Here is a 25,651-nt window from a genome sequence, read left to right as displayed (position 1 = left end):
CTCCTGCTCAAGGGACAGCATAGCCATGTGTTGAGGAGGGTGAACAGGCCAGGGGGCAAGGGATGCCATACAGCAACCGCACAAAGCAGGTAGGCACTGTACATAAAGACAACAGGTGAGGAATACAACAGCGAGCACAAAAAGGAGTATTAGTATCTTCCAGACCCATTGGGAAATCAAACCCCAAAACCAGTTGGTTAAGGACCATGGGCCAGATGTAGCAAAGCTTTAGTGAGTCGCAAACGGCGAAAATCGCCGTTTGCGAGTCGCTAAAGCAACTTTGATATGTAGAAATGCATTTTGCGAGTCGGAACCGACTCGCAAAATGCATTTCCGACTCGCAAATAGGAAGGGGTGTTCCCTTCCTATTTGCGAGTCGCAATGGTATGCATTTTCATTTGCGACCGCGATTGCGGTCGCAAATGAAAGCGCAGTTACCATCCACTTGAAGTGGATGGTAACCCATGCGCAAACGGGAAGGGGTCCCCATGGGACCCCTTCCCCTTTGTGTCTGGCACAAAAAATAATTTTTCAGGGCAGGCAGTGGTCCAATGGACCACTACCTGCCCTGAAAAATACCGAAACTAAAGTTTTTTTTTTTTTTTTCAAAGTGCAGCTCGTTTTCCTTTGAGGAAAACGGGTTGCACTTTGAAAAAAAAAACTGCTTTATTTAAAAGCAGTCACGGACATGGTGGTATGCTGTTCCCAGTTCCCGTGAGTGCCCTGAATCACTATGGGGTCGCAAATTGCAACCCACCTCATTAATATTAATGAGGTGGGTCTTTGCGACCCCATAGCGACTCGCAGAAGGTGTCTGAGACACCTTTCTGCATTTCCTTTTGCGAGGTGCAAATTGCAAGTCGCTGGGACTCGCAATTTGCACCTCGCTAAAGGAAACCTACCTACATCTGGCCCCATGTTCCTTCGTCTTGGTGCATTGTGGAAGCTATCATATGCAACCTTTGAATAGCTTTATACACTGAAGGTGCATTGTCTGGAATATAAACGCAGCAGCTCGATCCGATCAAAGTACAAACTCCACCACGGTCCGCCAAGATGATGTCAAGAACCATTCTGTTTTGAAGAGTAACAAGGCAGTCAGCAGCAAGCTCTGCAGTGATGTTACTCAGAGCTCCTGCTGTTTCATTTATTGTTGCTTCCACGACTCGTGTGAGATGTCTGAGATCCCTACTGTTCATCATAGGACCCCAAAATGGAAGGACTCCTTTAAAGTAGTCCAATGCTTCTTGTGCTGAGGTATCTTCTGCAGATATTACCCCTCTCCGAGTCCTGTGGTGTTGAGGGCCAGCTGTGTAAGTTGGTGGTAGTAACCAAGCAATTTAACACATGCCGGTCCAGGTGGGTACCAAGGAGGTGTAGGCATTATCACCACAAACAAAATATGAGTTTCGTGATGGTATCATGGTAGGCCAATTAGTTCCATTCAATATTACTGTAGCATTACAGTTACTGGCACCTACACTTCTATTACCACTTTTCTGAAAACAAAGTGGAGCCTTGACCTGTGTTACAAAAAATCTTTAGCCAATCCGGGGTGTGGTATTAAAGGATAAAAAATATATGTCAGTAGACCTATTTCGTCGGTCAGCATATTCTGACTTTTCTTCCTTTGTTCCATAAACTCTTGTTCCAGTGGGCCAGCATAACCGGTATAGGTGGGTGACCAATAGTCCGGAATTAGTAGCATCCATTGAGGTAGCCCAAATGGCTGATAGTTCATACCAGGTGCTGCAGGAGCCATCAAAAGAAAAAGGGAATTAAATATATGGCAACCTTCTTTGCACGGAACTCGGTAGCAAGCCACATATCCAACAATTTGTTGCATTTACAGCCAGCTGATGTTGATGTAACATAGATATGAAGGTATTGTTTTCATATTCCTTACGTCGTCCTTCCTCATGGGGTGGTAAGGAAACATGGCTGTGTTCTGAAGGCGGTGGCGTAGTTGGTGAGACCTCTGAATCAGAATCATGTTTTACCCAACCAATGCAGGACAGAAGTACCAAAAATAGTATTGTTATGGTGAGACAAGCGATACGTGGGCCTTATAGTCTTTTTAAATTACTTATTTTTTTCTTTTTCCTCTTGTCTTCTTGTACAACACCCATTTCTCTTTATTGCTTGTCCCACTAGCAGTTCAGTCTGACCTAAGTGCTGCCCGTGACTGGTGGTTGCTTCACTGTGGGGTGATACCAGCAGTCCTATTGACACACTCTGGTCCGCCTCGACAGACAAAATCACCGCCCTGCAGCTATCGTCAGACTTAGTACAGGGGACAAGCAATCAGTTCATTGTTCATTTTCTTATTTTCGTGGGTGGAAATCGTATCTTGTGGACTGTGGTATGGTATGCTCAGGAAACAATTGTTCAGTGTGACCTAAATCTGAGGGAACCTCCTGCAGCACACTGTCATTCTGTTTTTTATCACTCCGCGTAGTGTTGCTGAAATGGTCCTCAGTCGTCGGGTGGTCACCACTTTTTATTTCATCAGAGGGTACGAGTAGGGGTACTTTCTTACAGTGGGATGCATGTATCCAATTCTTAGCTCCCTCGACTTTAACTGCTGTTCGAGTAGTAAGAAGGACCTGTCGCAGACCTTTCCATCGAGGTTCGAAACTCTTTTTCCACTGGAAATTCTTTGTGAGAACCCAGTCGCCAGGTAGTGTCTTGTGACCTGGATCAGTGGATACAGATGGGAGTGCTTCACGCACCTGTTGGTGAATAGAACGCAAAGAATTAGTGAGTTCAATTAAATAGTCCATCAAAACAGGATGTTCTAGTTCTGAGTACTTGTGAGGTTGAGGGACCCCCCAGACATTTGCTGGCCTTCCCATCACTATCTCATGGGGTGACAACCCTGATCTAGAGTGAGGTGTCATCCTGACAGACATTAAAGTCAGGGGCAACGCATCCGGCCACCGTATACCGCGTTCTGCGCATATCTTTGACATCTTCAAATTAAGTGTGGCATTATATTTTTCAACTAGTCCTGCTGACTGGGGGTGGTTAGCTGCATGAAACTTCTGGCGGAGGCCCAACCCTTAACACACCCTTTTCATCACCTGCCCTACAAAATGAATCCCATTATCTGACCATACACACCTTGGGACCCCAAACCGTGGGAAGAACTCCTTCAGAAGTACCTTTGCGGTAGTAAGGGCAGTATTATCTTTAGTAGGGTAAGCTTCTACCCACTTACTAAACATACAGACCACAACTAGGACATATTTCAAGTTGTTACACCTTTCCATCTCAATATAATCCATTTGTAGTACTTCAAAGGGATACGTTGGTGGTGAAAAATGCCCAGCGGGAACTGAGGCACCCTTCCCTATGTTATGTTGTAAACAAATCATGCAGGATTGAACCAGTTGGTCAGATACTTTTCTGATATTTTTATTAGACCAAACCGGATCAAGCAAATCACAGATGCTTTTCACACTAACGTGTGCAGGACCATGGGCCATAGTCACTACTTGCAGAAAGAATGCATCGGGTAACATCCATCTTTCCCTCTGTGACAGATCTGTCCAGCACAGCGTATTTTCATCTAGCTTGGCCTTCCCTTCTTCTCATTCCTTTTTCTCCTGTTCAGTTGCCTCATCCTGTATCTTCCTGACACTCTCTACCGTGTTCCCAAATATTTCATGGGGACGAACCTTCTTTGTACTATTTACCACATACATGTGTCCTGTCTTTGCATATGCTGTATCTTTTGCTGTCTGATCGGCTAGGGTGTTGCCCCGTCCAGATTCATCTGTCACCTTTTTGTGTGCACTACACTTCATGATAGCCATTGTTTTGGGCAATGCCAGGGCAGAAAGTAAGTTAGTTATAAGGGTCCCATGTTGAATACATGTCCCATGTGAGGTGAGAAATCCTTGTTCTGCCCACAAGCGACCAAAATTGTGTGCTAAGCCAAATGCATACTGACTGTTCGTGTAAACATTCACATTAAGTCCTTTCCTTAACTCACAGGCTCGTGTTAGAGCTATTAATTCTGCGGCCTGAGCAGAGTTATGTGGTATTCTAGCTGTTTCAACTACAGTGGTAGCTGTTGTAACTGCATAGGCTGCAGAGGTAGTGCCATCGGGTAGCTTGATGCATGAGCCATCTACGTATAATATGCCATCAGGGTCTTTCAGTGGAGTGTCCTGTAAGTCCACTCTCCCTTTTGTTTCATCCTCCGTCCGGAGAATGCAGTCATGTATGTCATCATAAGAATCTTCAGTTTTTTCAGTAATTGGCAATAAAGTGGCAGGACTGAGCGTGTTGCACCTTTTTAATGTTATATGACTAGCTAAAAGTGTCAGTTCATAAGTAGTTAATCGTGCATTAGTAAGATGCTGTGTTTATGTTTTGTTTAATAGTGCGTCAACAGTGTGTGGGACCAACAGGGTGAGGGGTGAATCCATGACTATCCCGGCCGACTGGCGCACTGCTACCGCTGCAGTGGCTACTGCCCGTAGACAGCTCGGGAGTGCACGGGCTACTGGATCCAGTAGGGCCGAAAAATAAGCACAGGGGCGTTGTTTGCCGCCGTGCTCTAGGGTTAACACTGACAGTGAACATCCATTTCTCTCGCTCACATATAACTGAAAATCTTTACGATAATCAGGCGTACCCAGTACAGGTGCTGTGCAGAGTGTATTTTTCAATTCATCAAAACCAAACTGAAAACCGTCATTCCATTCAATTGTTTCAGGACAATCTTTGTGGGTGAGATGCAAAAAACGGTTTTATCAAAAGAGAATAATTAGGAATCCATTGACGACAGAAGGAGGTAATACCTATAAAGGCCCTAACCTCTCTCTGTGTCCTTGGAACCGGTATGTCTCGTATAGCTTGTATTCTCTCAGCCGTCAACGTACGTCCCTCCTTAGACAGGAGGTGTCCTAGGTATATAACCTCCTGTCTACAATATTGCAATTTGGAGAGGGAGACCTTATGGTGATGGTGTGCAAGATGTTTCAATAAGGCTACAGTATCTGTTTTACAATTTTGTTCTGAAGTGGATGCTATTAAAAGGTCATCCACATATTGAACCAGCGTCGAGGAGCAAGGAAAACCAAGGGTATCTAATTGACCCTTGAGGGCCTGGCTAAAAGTGCTAGGCGATTCAGTATAGCCTTGTGGAGCGCAACAGAACCGGAAACTGCGACCACCCAGTGAAAACCCAAAGATGTGTCTGCTATCTGGATGAATGGGAATGCTAAAGAATGCATTTTTAAGATCAATAACAGAGAACCAAGTAGCGGAGGCAGGTATCATTGTTAATAATGTCGTAATGTCAGGAACAACAGGGAACTGGGGTATTACAATCTTATTGACCGCCCGTAAATCAATAACAAACCGGAGTCCTGGAGACGCAGTGCCATCAGATAATTTTTTATGAACAGGAAGGACAGGACTGTTACAATCATTACCACGCGTTTCTTCAATGACACCCAAATCAATCAACTGGGTCACAATATTTTTGAGTTGTTGTTCAATGTGTTGGGATAATTTGTATTGGGGAAGACGAGGTAATTTGGCATTGGCTTTCAAGCGTATGACATACGGTGTATGTCCAGACATCCAACATCGTCCTTATGTGTGGCCCATAAAATGCCTGGCAAATCTCGAAGTTCGGGTGGAAGTGGTTTTGACAAAAATTGTGACGGGGAAATATTTGGACCTAAAGTGACATGAACTCCATCCAGAGAGCAATAAATGGTGGCGTACAATTTCTTTAATAGGTCCAAACCCAATAAATTCTCACTACAGGCCGAAGTAAGAATGAGAGGGGAGCTAATGGTGTAAGGACCTATAGCAACATGCAGCGGCTGGGAGACGGGGTTAGCCACCGGAACACCAGAAAAACCCATAGAGACGTTAATATTGCCAGACAGAGGGACCCCTTGGACCTCTTCCTGTTTAACAGAACTTTTGGTGGCCCCAGTGACTTCAAAAAATCATGTGAAGTACTGTCTAATTGTACCTCAACGTGAGGGCCATTCTGCCTAACAGGAATAGAAACTGGTCCCATCCTCCTCTGTCGAAGGATGTCCTAGTCAAAGGAGGACCCCTGACCTTCATACGCATCATAGTCGTCATTAAAATATTGACGCTGGGATGAAGCATCAAAATAATTCAGGCGGGGGGTACTGTGGGACCGTGAAGGGGCCTGCTGGCGGGGTCTGTCTGCAGGACCAGACCTACTGCGTGGTCTGTTGTCCTGTTGCGGTGGGGGCATGGGGCGGCCTGTGGAGTTCTCCTTATTGGGGCAGTCATTCTTCCAGTGGCCCTCCTGCTTGCAATAGGCGCACTGATTGTAGGAGAGGGAAGAACGGGGAGGGCGTTGGGACTGCCTTCTGTCATTGGGAGGTCCTTGTGACCTTGATCTGGACTGCTGTTGACGGGGCTGAGGGTAGGCCTGCTGAAATAACACCTTTGTTTTCGACTCCTTTGTTTTTTTCTTGTTCTTTTCTTGTTCTTCTATCTCCCTGTTCTCATAATATTGGGCCATTGTCAGTATTCCAGTGGCAGTAGAGACTGGCCACGTACTTTCGCACAATTTCAATTTTCCCTTTATGTCTGGTAATAAATTATCCACGAATATGTCAACAAAGAGTCTTATACCTCCTTCAGTAGTCATGTCTTGGCCACTGTAATCAGAAAAGACACCCTCAAACCTTGTATAAAAGTCCGAAACACCCTCATCCTTTTTCTGTTTACAGGCGGCCAATTTATCCCAATTTATCCTGTGTGGTGCAAGTATGGTCTTCATTAAATCCAAAATACGCAGTGGGAGAGCCAATATAAGTGGGTCTGGTTTCACTCCCCCAACCCTGTCCCTTTCTGCTGCTTGCAATTGGTCCCACGTGCCCCCTAGTTCAGCATGGTCATGCCTCCGTACTTTTGACCATACTTCCTGCGGGACTACTGCTGCCATTAACATGTCAATATCAGACAACGTCATAGTACAGGATTTAAGAATTTGTTGCAGTTCTTTATAATATCCTTCAGGTTTCTTACAGGGGTCAGGTAAGGCAGCTTTTAGGATATATGTTTCAGATCTTTTCCATGGGGTGTGTACCCACATTTGTTGAAAATGCCCTGCGGTAATAACTTGGCCAGCGTTATCCATCACCGGCTCTCGCCAAACCGGCGGAACCTCTCTCATGGGAAACATGGATGCCCTTATAGAAGGGCTACATTTCCACAGGCTGTCCCTATATACGAGAAGAGTAACAACATAATCATGTAGACCAAAACCAAACGGCAGTCCAGTAGAGGTGCGTTTTCAGAGGTCCACCAGTCCCGCGGGAGCTGAGGAACCATCATCCTTATATTCTTGTATTATAATGTTGCACATAAGGGTAGCTGCATGTAACTGAACTAAACTATCCCATTGTTTCATAGTGTGGACAATGTCCCTGACCCCATAGTCATTCCAATTAGTCATCCACCTCCGTGTCAATTAGAGAACAAGTGTCCGCGGAGGGTGCGCTTTCGCGGGGTCATGGGTGTATGCGTGGTGTCTAAACAAGAGTCAGGGGTGGGCCAAACGGGGGCCAGTCGAGGGGTGTGTACAGTCGGGCGGGGTGTATCCTCTATAGGTCTGGTGACAGGAGGGGTGGTGGTGGGTGGCGGAGCACTCGCCTGAGATCCAACCGGGGGTGGCACAATAGGGTCACCTGGAGCAGGTTGAGGATTTAGTGTAGCATAAATTGGTGGAGTATATAATGGGGGTTTATCTAACATATCGTTTAAAAGGGGGTCTTCCTCTTGTGGCTTATCCACTACTGTCCTGGAAGGGTAACACTTATCAGTTTGTAAGTGAAGCCTTCGGTCATGTTCTAAAATTTTCTGTTGATGTTCAGCTACGTCAGAGTCATATACCTTTTCAGTCACCGTCCTGGTCTTATGTCTCTGTAATTCTATCTCTGCCTTCCAACGTCTTTGGTCTGCTTCTTTCTGCCAAGTCCGTAGTGAATTAAACATCCCTGGTCTACTTTTTGTCACAAACAAACGTTCCTGTAAATAGTCTAATTTATCTTTATCAAATGTCCCGTGAATAGGCCATTGTAAATCAGAACTACCTTTGGTTCTTTTTCTCCATATATCAGACCAGATAATCAGACCTATGCCATATTTAACATATATATCATGATTCGGAGTCCCGGCCGGAGGAGCGGGGCATGTTTCCTCCAGGCGGGAGTCCGTACTGCAAAGACAACAACACAATTTCCTAAAACAACTGAACGCTGGCATTCTTCCAGTATTTAAAAAAAAAAAAAAATCTTACACCAGTGGTTTGAGTACACCAAATGAGTGGCAAATATGCCCTTTGCTTCCTATATACTTAAATGACAACCGAGGTCAGTCTTACCACTGACGTCGATCTTTGCAAAGAGTGATAGGAACCGTACAATACTCACAGACCTATTTTTAGACAGGAATCTTTCAACTCCCGTCCTTACCTGACACTTCTGTTATAGTCCGACAGTTGGGGACTCCAGTAGTTCACGGAAAACAGAGACCCGAATTCAGACAGCACCAGGAGAAGTCGAGCCGGCTGGAAGACACACAGTGGAGATCCGCAGGTCCACGACAGAGAACGAAGCTCAGAATCTGGTGTGGGGCGCCTCCCTTGGAAGTCCAATCGTGAGTCCTCCATCACCTGGTCAATCCCCTGGATGCCTGACTCGGGTCCCTGTTCGGGCGACAACTGAGGATCCAGGAAAGATAGAATCCCCACCCGGGGTCTTCTTCCCTGCGGTGGAAGGACACCCTAGTCCTCATGGTCCGTTTAGCAGAGAGTACACAAATCAAGCGGAGTCACCAACTGGAGGAAGAAAAGAGAAGTTTATTACATGGATTATAGCTCGAGCTAATACAGAGTCCCAGGACGGTCAAGTGACTATCCTACGGAGGCTGCCCCTTCACTCTGGGGCACCCAACCTTATACATACACAAAACTGCTTAGTCAGAGGACAATTCCACCCCTAGCGTATTCAAGGTTCTCTGCAGCCTTCAGAATATTTCAGGGATACACGTGTGGTGGGAGAAGGTACAGATGCAGCTGGCAGGAGGTGGCAACGACCTGTACAAACCTGTTCTGGCAGTTACTGATTAAGCACAAACATTCTCGGAACTACGGTTAGAACAAGTAAATTACAGCGATAAGCAGATTGCAGCCTAAGGCTGCGAGCACAAGGTCAATCATCAAAGTTCAGGAGGTTTGTCGAGCACATGGCAACATAATAAAGATAAACAGATGCCTAGCAGCTATGGTGTATGATTAAGTTTATGTACATTTTCTCAACCCCCAAGAACCCCTTACCTCACACATGCATACTGCCATTATAGGCTGCATGTCTTGCTGCAGCTAAAAGTGAAAACAACGTGACATACAGCCTGTGTGTCATGTCCCCTAACACTGCACGCAATATATGTAAGTCACCCTTAGAGCAGGCCTTACAACCTAAGGCCGGGTGCATTATATTACATGTGTGTACATATCTGCCAGAGCAGATATGTCCCTCCTATGTCTTTCGATTCTTAGAGTTAGTAAATGATCAGGGCAGCCATTTTAAGTGCATGTGCTAGACACTGGTCAATGTGAGTTCCCCAGCTACATAATGGCTTCAATGAAAATAGGGTTGTTTGGTATAATAAATCTCAAATTAATTAACCCTCACTAATTCCAGTGATGGATTTATTAATACATGCACCCAGAGGGCACCTACCATCTACCGTGTGCTGGCTGACGTTGGTTGGTCAGGAACAAAGCCTTCTCTGGCAAGGGTGTTAACACACCCCTTCCAACAGGATGACTGGCAAATATGCATTCCAAAGCAGGGGGCTTCAAAGGAGCCCACCACCCTTGGTATGCAGATGTGACTTTCCTCAGAATGGAGATGCCAACATCCCTGCCCAAGGGCCCATTTGGCACCTGGACAGGTGGGAAAATTAGTAGTCAGGAAGGCGTGCTCACTCAGGTCAGTTCCACCCCTAAGGTGAGCTGCCTGGTGTGCACACGAAATTTCAGAGTCTGCCATCTTGGTGATGACAGAACTAGGAACTCTGGGGCAGGGCTATACCCACTTCCCACAGAATGTAGTCATATAGGTAGGGCATAGTGACCACAGTGGTAAGTAGCCTATTGGCTACCACCCTACACTCCCCTAAAATCCCTAAATTCAGTATTTAGGGGAGTCCAGGGCATCAGAAAATCAGATCCTGCTGGGCTGAATAAAGGCAGACACTCCAGAGATGCAAAAGGCAAAAATTAAAGATCAGTGACTGACTCTCCCAAACCTTCCAGCCTGCCTTCTGACTTCACCAATTGCGAGATAGACACCATCTTGCAGCTGCTTGTGCCTGCATAAAAAGCCCAGGAGGAGTGGCAACCTTCACTCCTGTGGAGTAGCAGAGCTGCTTCACTGTATCTTGAGGCACCTCAAGAAGAATTGAGAGGACTCCAGATCTCCAAAACCTGCCACAAGGAAGCACCACTGAGCCTGTGCCCCCGCCTAGCCCGAGTTGAAGAGGGCTAACAGTGCATGTGTGGCCCCCAAACCCACCAGAGACTAAGCCCACCTTGGGTCTTCCATCTTTGACCTTCCTGATGATGCCTGCATCTTCTGTGTGCAGGCCCCCTCTACTATTAGTGACCTGGAGACAAAGACCCAATGTCCTTAGGACACCTCTGCACTGGACTGGGGAGAAGAGGACGCAGGGTGTCCCTACATCCCTCAGCCTTGTGAGACCTGATTCCAGTTGTTGGCTTAGTCGAACTGGATCCCCAGTCCACACCTGCAGTCTCTTTCTGCAGGTCTCCTCAAACACAACTGCTCCAGTGACAGAAACCTGACAGTTAAGGACACCTCTGCACCTGGCCGTCCCTGATCCAGGAGAATAAGGACCAAGGGTATCCCCACGTCCCCAAGCATTACAAATCTTGAACCCTTCTGTTGGTTCACCCAGGCTGCAACCCAGTTCCTGTCTTAAGTGACCTTTCTAACCGAACCAACCCCCATTGACTTCAACAGGCACCCAACGCGGAACTGCACCTCTTTGCCTGGCTGCCCCAGTGCCGCCTGAGGTGACCTGTTGATGTGGCCTAGGATCCTGCCCCATACAAAATGTAAGTATGGAAGATTGGACCCCTAAGTCACTGCTGAGTACCTGCTAGCTGTATTTGTTTTTCCTCTGCAAGATAACATTGCAGATCCAGATAATTGATGACTATGCAAAACTGTAAGAATTTCTTCTGCAAAATGTACTTTCCTGATCGTATTGATTCTAGTGCCCAAACGTGTATGAAGATACTTTTTTTTTTTTTTTTAGTAAATTGGTTTGGATCTCCTTCTTGAGTCATGTAATTTATTGACTGTGCCTACTGCAGATGTCTAACACTCCTCTCTGAGACGTCTAAGGCTGCTCGACCACACTACCTCCTAAAAGAGCACCTTCCTTGGGATTGCTAGCGCAACTCAGGTCCACCCATAAGGGGAACTCCTGGACCCTTTACATGGTATACCTCATTTTGGTATCCCATATGAAGAGCCAGCTTCCTAGAGTCACCCTGATTTCCGAGTGATTTGAATCCCCCTTCTAATCCATTTGCTCCTGGAAATTATCTTGTTGAAAGGCTTGTCCAGGACTCCAGTCCTGTTGTCCAACAAGACTCTGTCCAACATCATAAACTTTTGCCTGCCACTGTGGTTTTCAAGGTGTAAGCCCCTCAATGGTGAGTCATTGTTGGTCATTCAAGGTGTACTGGCACCTAGGTCAGACACTATGCCCCCGAGTAACAGTGCTACTACGAGACATTTGACAACATGTAAGAAACAACTTTGTTGCACACAAGGAAGGTTTTGCTTGCCAAATAATGTAGGGGACATCCTTTGTGTGGTGAGATTGCAGAGTCTTTGGGTTTTGTAGAATATACACTAGGTAATTTTTTCCATCATTAATGGAAAAAAAAATTATGGAACTGGAAGCTAAAGAACCATTGCATTCCTACTTGAAATGACTGGAGAGAAGACAGTGTGCTGCCCCCATTTAACTATGACCAAATTAACTTTGTCCAATCTCCAATATTTAGAAAATTCAGTGCCTAACACTGAGGAACTTATATGTATGTTTTAGGTTTCTTTGTCACAGAAGGTACCAGCAGCATCTTGTTGTCTCTTATTTTGAACTGCTGTTTTTGCCTACCTTAAAATTGATTTTCTTCAAACTTATAACACTCGTGAAATGCTTATATTACATATTATTTGTGTTAATGTATTGCAGTTTCTGATCCCCTTTTTCCCCCTAGTTATACGCTTGACTGCATGATCTAACGACTTACAGAGTCTTGTCCAAAGGGGCATAACCTGGTTATCTAGTTGGATTGTAGTGATACTAGTGGCTCTTGGGCACTAATGCTAAATGGGTACCAGTGCAGTATTCAGACCAGAAGCCTGACTGTCCCAGAACCCCACTTCATAGGCTCGGCATGCATAACACCCGGCTGCTGGCCTGTTCCATTGTTCAGTGTCCAGGAGGAATTTGATGATAAGGAAGGAATCTCCGGTAAGATGTAGTATCCACGATAAAGTATTAACAAATGTAAGTAACTTGTGCTTTGCGCTGTAACTGCAGGATATTAGAATATTCCCTTTGAATTATGGCGTGTATGGGATAGTTTATTGAACTGTATTGTTAAACTATAGAGGAGACAGGTATACATCTTCTATAACTGTGGCTGACGTAATAAACAATCTAGCACCTAAAAGTGCAAGCAAGTTTCTGTGTGGAATCCGGAACTTATATCTGGCAGTTTGGCACAAGCAGCAGCACCTTTACCAGAGGACAGTGTCCATGACATACGAGCAGTTTAATTGTTTAAATGACTGTATTGCTAGGGCATGACTGCAGTACCAAGAGCTCCGCTATTCACTCTAATCGAAGATACACAAATTAGGACAATTGTGGTATCCAGTTAGGGAAGGCTTTGTTCTTAGTATACCTGACTATCTTTCTGAGATTTTAAATAATTACGTAATTATATGAATTTTGTTGGTTATGTATGTATGACATTGCACTTTGTCATTTATTGACGGCTTAGTGACATGCTTGCATGTGTTTTAATCTTCTTTTGTGCCAACTGTATTTTACCGGTTTCATACTTTCCAATTTTACTTTTTTTAATTAAATGACTTCAAAATGAAGCAAATATTATCTAAGCATCAGACAGTATTAAAAAATAAATATATTGGTTAGTTGGGATTTTCTCTTGTTTTATGGAGACGTTAATGAAAGGCATCCCGTTGTGCTCTGGCTGTGATTCTCTTAAATGGCCGGTGAGGGCAACAGTGCATTAGTTTTTGACACTGCCTACCTTTCCTGCCCCAAGTGAACAATTTTAAAACAGAAGGTCTGAGGGAAAATAATTCCTTCCACACTCAGTCTACGCAAGGTGCTAATTTAAGTGAGAGATGCATATCCACACTTTCAATTGGATTGCAACTTGAAGTTATAGTCACTTTTCATTGTGCTTGTTTTCCTGCATACTGATGATGCTTCTTCTCGCTTGTGGCTCTTCCATGCTTTCTTTAACTAAGGAATGCGGTTCCGCAGAGGGCAGGTCGCCTTTGTGTGGACAGAAAGAGACTAAGGGGGTCATTTTGACCCTGGCGGTCGGTCAACGACCACGGAAGCACCGCCAACAGGCTGGCGGTGCTTCCTGGGGCATTCTGACCGCGGCGGTAAAGCCGCGGTCAGAAAAGGGGAACCGGCGGTTTCCCGCTGGTTTACCCCTGGCCCAGGGAATCCTCCATGGTGGCACTGCTTGCAGCGCCGCCATGGGGATTCCGACCCCCTTCCCGCCATCCTGTTCCTGGCGGTTTTTACCGCCAGGAACAGGATGGCGGGAACGGGTGTCGTGGGGCCCATGCATGGCAGTGCAGGGGCCCCCTAACAGGGCCCCATAATGATTTTCAGTGTCTGCTTTGCAGACACTGAAAATCGCGACGGGTGCCACTGCACCCGTCGCACCCCTGCAAATCCGCCGGCTCCATTCGGAGTCGGCTTCCCCTTTGCAGGGGCTTTCCCGCTGGGCCGGCGGGCGATCTTCTTGAGATCGCCCGCCGGCCCAGCGGGAAAGTTGGAATGACCCCCTAAGGGCCAGATGTATCAAACGAATTTTCATTAGCAAACGGTGTGATTCGCAGAAATCGGCCGTTTGCTAATGCAAAAACGTGATTTGCGATGTATGAAAGGCATTCGCAGGTCAAAAACAAGGAATCGCAAAAATTGCAAATTTTTGCAAAATGACATGGTTTTTCGTGTTGCATTTTGCGTATCGCATTTTGCAACATGAAATACCGGATATCGACTCGCAAATACGGATTCGTTTTTTCTCGTCGCAAATTGAGATACGCACATTGCGACACGCAAAACCATGTCGGAATTCGATGCATCAAAAATTCGCAAACTGCGAATATTCGCAGAATGGCCTTTTGCACATGCAATTTACCACGGATTGAAACCAGGTGGCAACCAGGTGCAACCTATATAAAGAGGCCCAGAATGCCTCAGACTCTTTTCCACAATGGCTGCACTCTAGGTCATGGCGAGGAGAATGAGGATCTTGGCAGGTTTGAGGAGAGGGAGGAGGAGACAGGAGCGCATTTTCAGAGTGCGCATTACCCTTTTTGACCTGACTGAGGAGGAAATATTTGAGAAGTACTGGTTGAGCTCAGCCATGATACTTGACCTGATAGCTGACCTACAACCCATACTGCAGCGCACAACACACAGGACCAATAGCATACCCACCCATGTGCAGGTATTATGCTCCCTGCATCTACTTGCCTCAGGGAGCTATCAAGGGGTCATAGCAGCAGCTGGAGGGGTATCACAGAGTGCCCTCTCTAGATTTTTCAATACATTTCTAAATGCCATGCTGAGCAGGATACACCAGTACATCAGATTCCCCCACACCCCACAGGAAATACAGCAGACAAAAATAGATTTCTACCAGATAGCACAGTTCCCCCACATCAAAGGTGCCATAAATGGGACACATGTTGCAATCTGTCCACCATCGGCCACAGAGTATGTGTACCGCAACCGTAAATATCTACATTCAATGAACATACAGGTGATATGCAATGCCTCTTACATCATAACTGATCTCGTGGTCAGGTACCCAGGGAGCACACATGATTCGTACATCTTTCGTCACAGCGGGATTCACAGAAGACTGCTAGCTTGGGAATTTGGGGAAGGATATCTACTAAATAATTTCCCTTGTTACAATGGTGCATTGATGGCAGTGTGACGTCAGATGGCAGAGCTACTCATTATACCCTTTGTTCCGTCCAGGAGACAGTTCCTACGCGGTGCACACCTACATGATGACATCCTACCTAAATCCTGAAACACCAGCAGAGCGGAGATACAAGTCAGCACATAAGGCAACCCGCAATGTGGTGGAGTGCACCTTTGGCCTGCTGAAGAGTCGCTTCCGATGTATCCACAAAAGTGGAGAGGCACTACAGTACAGCCTGGACTCGACCTGTAGAATAGTGGTCACATGTGCGATCTTGAACAATATAGCTACCACCAGGGGCACACCTGTGGAAGTATCGGAGCCAGACTCAGATGAGGATGATGATCCCATACCACCCCTACAGCCAGCAGACAGGACCAGTGCAGCAGACAGCAGGAAAAGGCATGCTGACATCATGCACAACCATTTTAAATGTAAGTTATGACAACACAACCTCAGTGACATGTATTTCGGTAGTTAGCACCTTTATTACCTTGACTTCAGGTAACATACGTTACTAGGACAAAGTAATACACACGAGTCAGACATGAGCCATTAACAGTGTTGCACTATTGCCATCATAGTTTACTGTACTTCTACATGTGAAGGTAGTCCCCTGTGGCCCTCAATGTCACTTCTTACGACCACGCATTCCACTTGAGTGCGCAGTGGCCTCGCTGGCACCTCTTGTATCAGGCTCACAGGCAGTACTATGCCTGGCACTGCGATGCCTAGGATCCATCACGGGCACTGCAAGACTGCTGAGGCTAGATGACTCCTCAGGACCCCCAACTCCCAGTTCACTGGGTGTAGCACTGCGTGCTGTCAGCATAGTATCCAGAACGTTGGTAATTTGCACCAATCCCTGTGCAACATCCCGACTGCTATGTGCTGCCTCCACCTGTGCGGCCACAGCACACCGTGAAATCAGGGCAGTAGATGTAGCTATACGATTTACAGATCTGCAAAAGCCATTGAACATTCCCATGAATTGCCTTTCGCGCCTGCGGTGGCTAACTCGCTCATACCTGATCTCAGGACAGAGTTCCTTAATGGCATTTGTCAGTTCCTTGGTGTTCTCCCCAGCTGTTTTCTGTCCCTCATGCAGCTTGCAGATGTTTGTATTCAGACACTCCAACTGCTTGTGTAGCCCCCCCCCCATATTGGCATTGTGTGACTGCAACTGCCTGTGCATTTCCTTCATGTTTTTGTATTGCAGGCGCTGCACTTTGAGCATGTATGCTTCAAGGTCACAAAAGAATGATGGCCGTCCCCTCCATCTTTGTGCCTGCATCGTGAGGCCTCCTGCAGGGAGTTGAGTGGCGCTGGGGCAGGGACTGCTGCCTTCCGGTGGATCTAGATTCTGGGGATAGTGTGTGGCCTTCATCCGGCATGTCATCGGAGTCCTGGTTCAAATTGTAGAGAGGTAACACCCTTGCCCTGCGTCTGATTAGTGCTATACGCAATGACTCGCTGGTGTTGGAGTCGGCAGAGGGTGTGTTTCTGCATCCCCCACATTGGCACATTCTGCTGCTGCTGGGCTTGAGCCATCTGCAACGACAATGTGCAGCATGTCATTTATGTATGTATCACCAAATGTGGCACAATGGTAATAAATGTACACTTACATCGTATCACTATGAACTGGGTGTTTTGTTCTTCTGGGTGTCGTTCTACTTAATTGCATTCTATGTGCTAGTTTCAGCTCTGGGTTGTGGACTACCACTCCCATAAGGCATTGTTGTGCCGCATATAAGATGTGGAATGGACTACTTATGACAATGTTTTGCACTACTTGCTATTTCCTAAGGGGCATTTGTGCATGCACATATGGGGTTACATATCATTATTGGACTTACCTTTACTGGTGCTGGGTGTGCCGGAAGTGTCAATGTCAGTGACCCCACTGACAGCTTCTGGAAGCAGTGTGGACTCCACCAGGTCTTACATGGGGGTGGAGGGTGTCTGGGTGGATGGTCCGCCTCCTGTGCTCCTTGCCTCCTTTAGCCTGCTGGCCACCCTCTCCTTGGCACAGGAACGCAGGTCGTACCACCTCTTCTGTATCTCTTCCACTGAGCGCTGCGCAACCCCCCCCTGCGCAGATTTTGGTCTGGATGTCAGCCCAAAGTTTTCGCTTCTCACTCTCTGGTACCTGGAGTGAGCTCTTGCCACCTCCTCAGTGAACACCTCCAATTCTTGCTCACTGACTTTCAGCTTCCTCTTCCTCTCTCCCTTCTCCTTCCCATTACCAGCATTGGCCATGCTGGTATCAGGTCCTGGCTTGCTCACAAACTTGCTCATTGGGGCTGGTCTGTGACTCTCTGACTGCTCCTGAGGGTGTGGTACCTGGAAACAGCATGGGGTGACTCACTTCCTGCGTGTGATGTCATCAGGCTGTGCCAGGTGACAGTTTTCGCAAATTGCAATTTTCAAATACCGAATCGCAAATATTTTTGCAATTCGGTATTTGGACCTCGCAAATTGCATTAGCGAATTTTAAGAAATCGCTATTTCCGACTTTCACATTTTGCATGCCAGAAATAGTGATTTCTTAAAATTCGCTATTAGGGACTCGCAATTGACTTTCTTAAGACATCTGGCCCAAATTTCCTTAGTTCTCCAAATAGCCTTCCAGCTCCAAAGATTCAAGTTAAAGTCCCCTTGTCCCGTCCCTCTCCACCCTCCCTCCTGAATTCCCCAGTAGTGAAAGGCTAGACCTGCTTCTTTCAAAGATGGCAGATGTGAGTGAAAGGCATTGCCCAGGTAATGCTTCAATAGTTGTGGGAGAGGGTGCATATGATTCTAAAACGTGTGCCCCTGGTGCTGCAACTGCAGGAATGGTTATAAAGGTCATAAGTACAGACCGCTTACCGAAGACATGAACATTGCAAACTTACAAAAGTCACCATTGTAACCTATAAAACAATAGCCTGGTGTAGGAAAGTACCCTTTTTTTGGCATGGCTACCTTGTGTTCTGTTTTTTCCTGACTTAGTACACCCCACAATTCGCATACTGGTGCCACCATGTAAGTCCCTAGTATATGGTACCTGGGTACCCAGGGCATTGGGGCAGCAGGGGTTCCCCATGGGCTGCAGCATGTATTATGCCACCCATTGGAGCCCATGTAAAATGTGTCTGCATGCCTGCCATTGCAGCCTGCATGAAAAAGTGCATGCACTCTTTCACTTCAGGTCACAACACCAGGTCACTATACGTCAGCCCTATGTTAGGCCCTCCTAGCCCAGAGGGCAGGATGCAGGTACCTGTGTGTGAGGCACCCCTGCAGGAGCAGAGGTGCCCCAATGAACTCCAGCTCCATTGCACTGAACTTCATAAGTCCGAGGAAGCCGTTTTACTCATGTACTGGGCACCGGTCACTACCTATGTCCAGCCTATAATGGTAACTCCAAACCTGGGCATGTTTGGTATCAAACAAGTTGGAATCATACCCCAACACTGTTGCAAGTATTGGAAGTATGATTCCATGCACTCTGGGGACTCCTGAGAGGATCCCAAGCATTGCTACCACCAGTCTTACAGGGTTTTCCCAGGCAGCCGGTGCTGCTACCATCCTACAGACAGGTTTCTGCCCTCCTGCTGCTTGACCAGCTCAAGCCCAGGAAGGCAGAACAAAGGATTTCCTTTGGGAGGGGGAGGCAACACCCTCTCCCTTTGGCAAGAGGTGTTACATGGCCTGGGTGGGGTAGCCTCCCCAAGCCACTGGTATGCTCTGAAGGTCACATTTGGTGCCCTCCATGCATAAACTGGTTTGCACCAGTCCAGGGACCCCCTCTCCCTGTTCTGGCTCGAAACTGGACAATGGAAAGGGGAGTGCCCACTCCCCTGTCCATCACCACCTTAGGGGTGATACCCAGAGCTCTTCCAGGTGACCACTTAATTCTGCCATCTTGAATCCAAGATGGGCAGAGGCCTCTGGGAGAATCTGAGTAGCCAGGACAGGCATGTGACATCACAGCCCCCTCCTGATAGATGGTCACCCTGGTAGGTGACCAGTCTTCCTTTCTGGGCTATTCAGGGTCTCCCTCTTGGATGGGTCCTCAGATTCAACGTGCAAGGTTCCAGCAGCACTCCTCTGCATCGTTTACTTCACCTTATGGCCACTGGAACTGCAACTGGACCCTCCAGGAACCGACAGTCTGCATCCACAGTGATGACACTGCAACATTTCCATGCCTGTGCATCCTCTGAGGGTGACAAGTCTTCAGTCTGCACAAGAAGCAAGACGGAATCTCCCTTGGAGTGAAGGAGTCACTCCCCTGCAACCGCAGGCACCAACTGCAATGACAACGGCTGCGTGGTTCTTCTCTCTTCCAGAGCTGCATGGATCCTGCGTCATAGGTGGAGGTCTGGAGTGCTACCCTTGGTCCTCTCTGCCAGCTGTCCAACTTTGGAGACTGTACGTTCTTGCTTCTCCACGCAGGACAATACCCCTGTGCACCTACCAAGGCTTGTTGGCACCTCTTCCAAGGGATCTTCAGGGTCGTGTAGCGTCAGCCCTCAGCACTCTTCCCTGCGACGCACAGCCCTCTGCATGCTTCTTCAGCGATGTTGGACACCTTTCTAGGTGTGCTGCGATGCCCTCACTGTGACTCCTGTGCTTGCTGTCTGTCTGTGAGTCACCTGTGGGGGCTGCTTCCTCTTCCTGTGACTCTCACTGCTGTAGGGTCACCCGGGACTCACCTCCGTCAGTTGAGTCCTCCTACATCTTGCTAGTCCCCTGCAACTCTGCATTTCTTCTCCACCGACATGTGCCTTTGCCAAAGCTTGTTGGTGGTTTTTCCACACCACTGACTGACTGCGATCCTTCTTACGGCTTGGGACGTCGACTGCTTCACTTCAGTAACTTCAGCTGCTCCAGTGCTGCACTTCTGACTGTCTTTGTCCACCGTCGACCTGGTCCTGCATCCACAGACGGGTGGTTAGTGGGTCCTGCCACCACCGGACACTCCAACGTGAACTGGACTTGGTACCCTCCATTCCAGGCCTTCCTCTACCATGATCCACCTTTTGTTTCTTGCAGTCTTGCCTGGGTCTTGCATTATCCTTTTCTGATGTCCTTTTGGTAAGTTTGGGGAGAACTAGTTACTTACCTCTTTTTTCCTGGTTGCTGGGGGGCACTCTTTCTTAGTATATAGTTTGGGCCCCCTAGGGCCTTCAGTACTTACTATTGTTTTCACTATTTTCTATAACCTTTTATGCTAATCACTGACTCCTAAAGTGTACATAATAGTGTGTTTACTTACCTCCAGTTGGAGTATTGCCTATGTAGTATTTTGGTATTTGTGTTACCTTAATATCCAAGGCTCAAATTAACTCATAATAACACTAAAACTGTACTTGTATTTCCCTATACTAATCCACCACTAATTCCTTTTGGGTTCCAGAGTAGTGTGCTACTCACCGGAAAGCGATTTGATGCCTCATCAGGGGTAGTAAGCGCTATATAAATACTATTACAATACAATACAATACAATGATGTTAGTACAACAAACGCTTATCACAACTCCTGGATTAGCCTAACTGCTCGCCCTCCCCTACCAGATAAATAGAGCATTAGGTGATCTCTTTGTTACCTCTAGATGCCAAGGTGGGGTTGCTTGAACTCTCCGCGCAGTGCACATCATTTTCATACACTATATAGAGAGCCAGGCACACACTGATATATACTGACACACCAGGCAGACAATTATGCATACACTGACAGATCCAGGCAAAAACTCAGGCATGGAGTAAGACACCCAGAAAGACAGTCATGTGTACACTGACACACCCAGGCACACAATGACCCATACATTAATACTCCCAGTCACACATTGGTATGTACACTGACACACCCAGGCATTCACTGATCCATTCATACATTGACACACCCAGGCAGACACTGATCCATACAGTGACGCACCCAGGCACACACTGATGCATACACTGGACTCCACTGATGCATCAGTTGTCTCCTACACAATCCTATTATACAGTTTCTCATATATTATCTTGAGGTGTTTCCACATGCTCCTAGTTCTGTGTGAGTAATATTTAGCAGTTCCTCTAGATAACTGCTTCCCACAAGCAGTGCATTAGAAGTACTTTGCCCTTTGGGTTGTGTACATTCTTCTTCCTCCTCTTCAACAAGCTGTGGATCTTCATGCCATTTTTTCAGAAAGAGAAAAGTTTTGCCTGTGTCATCGAGTGAATTGACAAATTCAGTCCATAGATTTGTACATTAGTAGAAATCTTAAAATGACTATGTTGTTTAAAAATCAAATATAGGGTGCATTATATATATACGGGCATGCACAGAAAAGGGCACAGAGAAAGAAACGGGCTAAAACAATGGCACAAAGGCTAGTAAAAGCAGTACAGTAAACAAAAATGTATATATATAGAAACGGGCTAAAACAATGGCACAAAGGCTAGTAAAAGCAGAACAGTAAACAAAAATGTATATATATATATATATATATATATATATAAATTTTTGTTTACTGTACTGCTTTTACTAGCCTTTGTGCCATTGTTTTAGCCCGTTTCTTTCTCTGTGCCCTTTTCTGTGCATGCCCGGCTCCGCCAGCTCTCTGCAGTCTTCCAGCCCCTGACGCTGCGTCCCCTACGGCCCCGCCCCCCTCACACACCCATTGGTCCCTTCTCTCCTGCCTCCCAGCTGCTCCTCCCTCCCACCTCCCCTCTTAATGGCAGCCGCTGTGCGGAGCCCCGTGTGACCCCCTGATTTGATTCTGGCCAGGACTCCACTTGGCTCCACCAGCTGCCTCCGTGCTCCTGATCCCATTCTTCTGCCAGGGTTTAGAGATCGGGGCCCTCCACCACCTGCAGGCACCCGCCTGCACCTCTTCCCTGGTGCCTAGTGGTAGGCTTACTGTGTTGTTGTGCTCTACTGTTGGATTTAGCTTTTTTCATTTTTCTGAATTGTTTTTTCATTTACTGTACTGCTTTTACTTGCCTTTATGCCATTGTTTTAGCCTGTTTCATTCTCTGCGCCCTTTTCTGTGCCCGCACGGCTCAGCCGGCTCTCACCAGTCTTCCAGCCCCTACCGCTGCGTCCCCTGCGGCCCCGCCCCCCTCGCGCACCCATTGGTCCCTTCCCTCCAACCTCCCAGCTGCTCATCCTTCCCACCTCTCCCTCTGAATGGTGGCCGATGTGCAGCCGCGAACAGTGGGCACGCTACTGGCGTGCCGTCTGCGCCTGGACCGCGCCCAGAGCCGGTCCCCTTGGTCCTCGCAACCCCAACCCCCCAAGACAGCATTACTCTGCCACAACGTTACACGCCCTTAACCCAGGTCTGCACCCCACCTGCGCCCAAGCCAACCCCAATCACACACACAGAACTTTCACATGTTATGTATGCAGTTTCTCCAGCACCCGCACAAACACCAACAACACTGACATGCTCCACTCCAACCCTAACATGTTCTACATCAACACTAGCATGCTCTACAACAACACTAACGCGCCCCACAACAACACTAACACGCCCCACAACAACACTAACATGCCCCACAACAAAAGCCCCCGCAACCACTTTAACTGCATACTCTTAAACACCCGCTCCGTACACAAGCATGCCATCGAGCTCTGGGACCTGATCACAACACACTCCCCTGACATCGCCTTCCTCACAGAAACTTGGATAAATCCCTCATCTGAACCCGACATAGCCATAGCCATCCCAAAAAGCTACAAAATCTCTCGAAGAGACCGTCTAAACAAACCAGGAGGTGGCATCGCCATTATACATAAAAACACCATAAAGATCACCACCAATACCCACGACACCCTAGACAGCGCAGAACACCTACACTTCTTAATTCACATAAACGCCAACACCACCCTCAGAGGAACCCTCATTTACGGATCACCAGGACCTTGCCCCCCTTTCTGTGACATCGCTGACACCATCAGCCCCCACGCCTTCACCTCCACAGACTACATCCTCCTTTGTGACATCAACTTTCACCCGGAGAACCCCCACGACCACAACTCCACAACCCTGCTAGGCAACCTCATGAACCTAGGACTCAAACAACTTGGCACCTCACCCACCCACTCAGCAGGACACACACTAGATGTGATTTTTATCTCCAGCAACCACATAACTTTCACACACACCACCGAACTCCACTGGACCGACCACCACTGCATCCGCTTCTCCTTCACGAAACTCACCACCGTCAACACACCACACCCTACCATATGTGGGACAAGATCCCCACAGAACACCTGAACGACAATCTCGCACAAACTCCCCCCACATCAACGACCCCAACATCGCTGCCCATAACCTCACACAATGGATTACAGCTTGCGCAGACTCACTCGTCCCTCTGAGAAGAAACAACACCACCTGCAACATCAAAACCGCCCCCTGGTTCACCACTGAACTCCAAGCCTCCAAGCGTGAATGCCGCAAAACCGAGAAAGTTTGGCGCCAAGAACCCTCAATGACCAACTTCTCCACCCGCAAAACCACCATACGCAAACATCACCAACTCATCCGAACCACCAAAAGGGCTTACTACAAAGAACGCATAGACAGTAATTCACATAACAGCAAGGAACTCTTTACCATCATCAAAGAGCTCACCAAACCCAAATCCTGCAACATCAACCCCACTCACATACAAAACCTCTGCAACTCCCTCTTCAACCACTTCCACCTAAAACTTTTAGACATACACAACAGCTTCACACCACCAGCACCTACCATCTCCACCACCGACACGATCAGCAACAAAACACACACCCTCCAAGCAACTGCACACCTGGGCCCCTACCAATGACGAAGAAACCGAAAAAAACATGAACTCCATCCACTCAGGCTCCCCCACCAACCCCTGCCCCACTACACCAACAACAAGGCCAGCCCAACCATCGCTCCCCAGCCTCACACCGTAATCAACAGCTCCTTTGGTGCCGCCACCTTCCCAGACTCCTGGAAGCACGCCAAAGTAACTACACTCCTGAAAAAAACCAAAGCAGACCCTGATGACCTCACGAACTACTGCCCCATTTCTCTTCTCCTCTTCCCTGCCAAGGTCACTGAGAAGCTTGTGAACGCCCACCTGTCTCACTTCCTAGAGGAAAACAATGCACAGAACACCTCCCAGTCTGGATTCCGCAAGAACCACAGCACTGAGACCACCCTCATCGCCTGCACTGATGACATCAGAACCAGAGTCGACAAGGGCAAGACCATAACACACATCCTCCTGGACGTCTCTGCAGCCTTCGACACTGTCTGCCCCCAAATACGCCGTACACACCTCTACGACGCAGGAATCCGACACAAAGCCCTGGACTGGCTCACCTCCTTCCTTGCCGAAAGAACCCAGAAAGTTCACCTCCCTCCCTTCCAGTCCCCAGCAACCAAGATCATCTGTGGGGTCCCCCAAGGTTCCTCCCTCAGCCCTACCCTTTTCAACATTTACATGGCCCCGCTTGTCAACATCCTCCGCCCTCATGGAATCACCATCATATCCTACGCAGGCGACACCCAGCTCGTCATCTCCCTCACCAGGAACCCCACCACCGCTAAGACTAACCTCCACGCTGGACTCTTCGACACCGCCAAATGGATGACAACAAGACACCTCAAACTAAATTCCAACAAAACTGAAATCCTCATCCTCGGCCCCAACAAGACAGTATGGGATGAGTCCTGGTGGCCCACTGCCCTAGGACCAACCCCAACACCCACCAACCACCCACGCAACCTTGGCATCATCTTAGATTCTTTTCTCTCCATAGCCCAGCAAATCAACTCTATCACTTCCTCCTGTTTCAACACCCTCCGCATGCTGCGAAAAACCTTCAAATGGATCCCCATAGATACCAGGAAGACCGTCACCCATGTACTCATCAGCAGCAGACTAGACTACGGAAATGCCCTCTACACTGGCACCAGAGTCAAGCTTCAGCATGGCTCATCCTGAAACTCCCACGCCATGAACACATCTCCACCCACCTCAGATCCCTTCACTGGCTACCCATCAGCAAAAGGATCATCATCAAAGTCCTCATCCATGCACACAAATTCCTCCACAACACTGGACCAGCCTACGTCAACGAAAGAGTGAGCTGCCTCCGCTCTGCCAACCTCGCCCTCGCCACAGTCCCCGCATCCAACCCACCACCTCCGGAGGCAGATCCTTCTCCTACCTCGTCCACAAGACCTTGAAATCCCTCCCCACCAACCTATGCAAGACCCAGGACCTCCTGTCCTTCAGAAAACACCTCAAGGCATGGCCTTTTGAACAGTAAAACAACATCCCCCCTGTTTT

The sequence above is a fragment of the Pleurodeles waltl genome, chromosome 3_1 (assembly GCF_031143425.1).
Source record: "Pleurodeles waltl isolate 20211129_DDA chromosome 3_1, aPleWal1.hap1.20221129, whole genome shotgun sequence".
Taxonomy (NCBI): domain Eukaryota; kingdom Metazoa; phylum Chordata; class Amphibia; order Caudata; family Salamandridae; genus Pleurodeles; species Pleurodeles waltl.
This window is presented reverse-complemented; position numbering follows the sequence as displayed.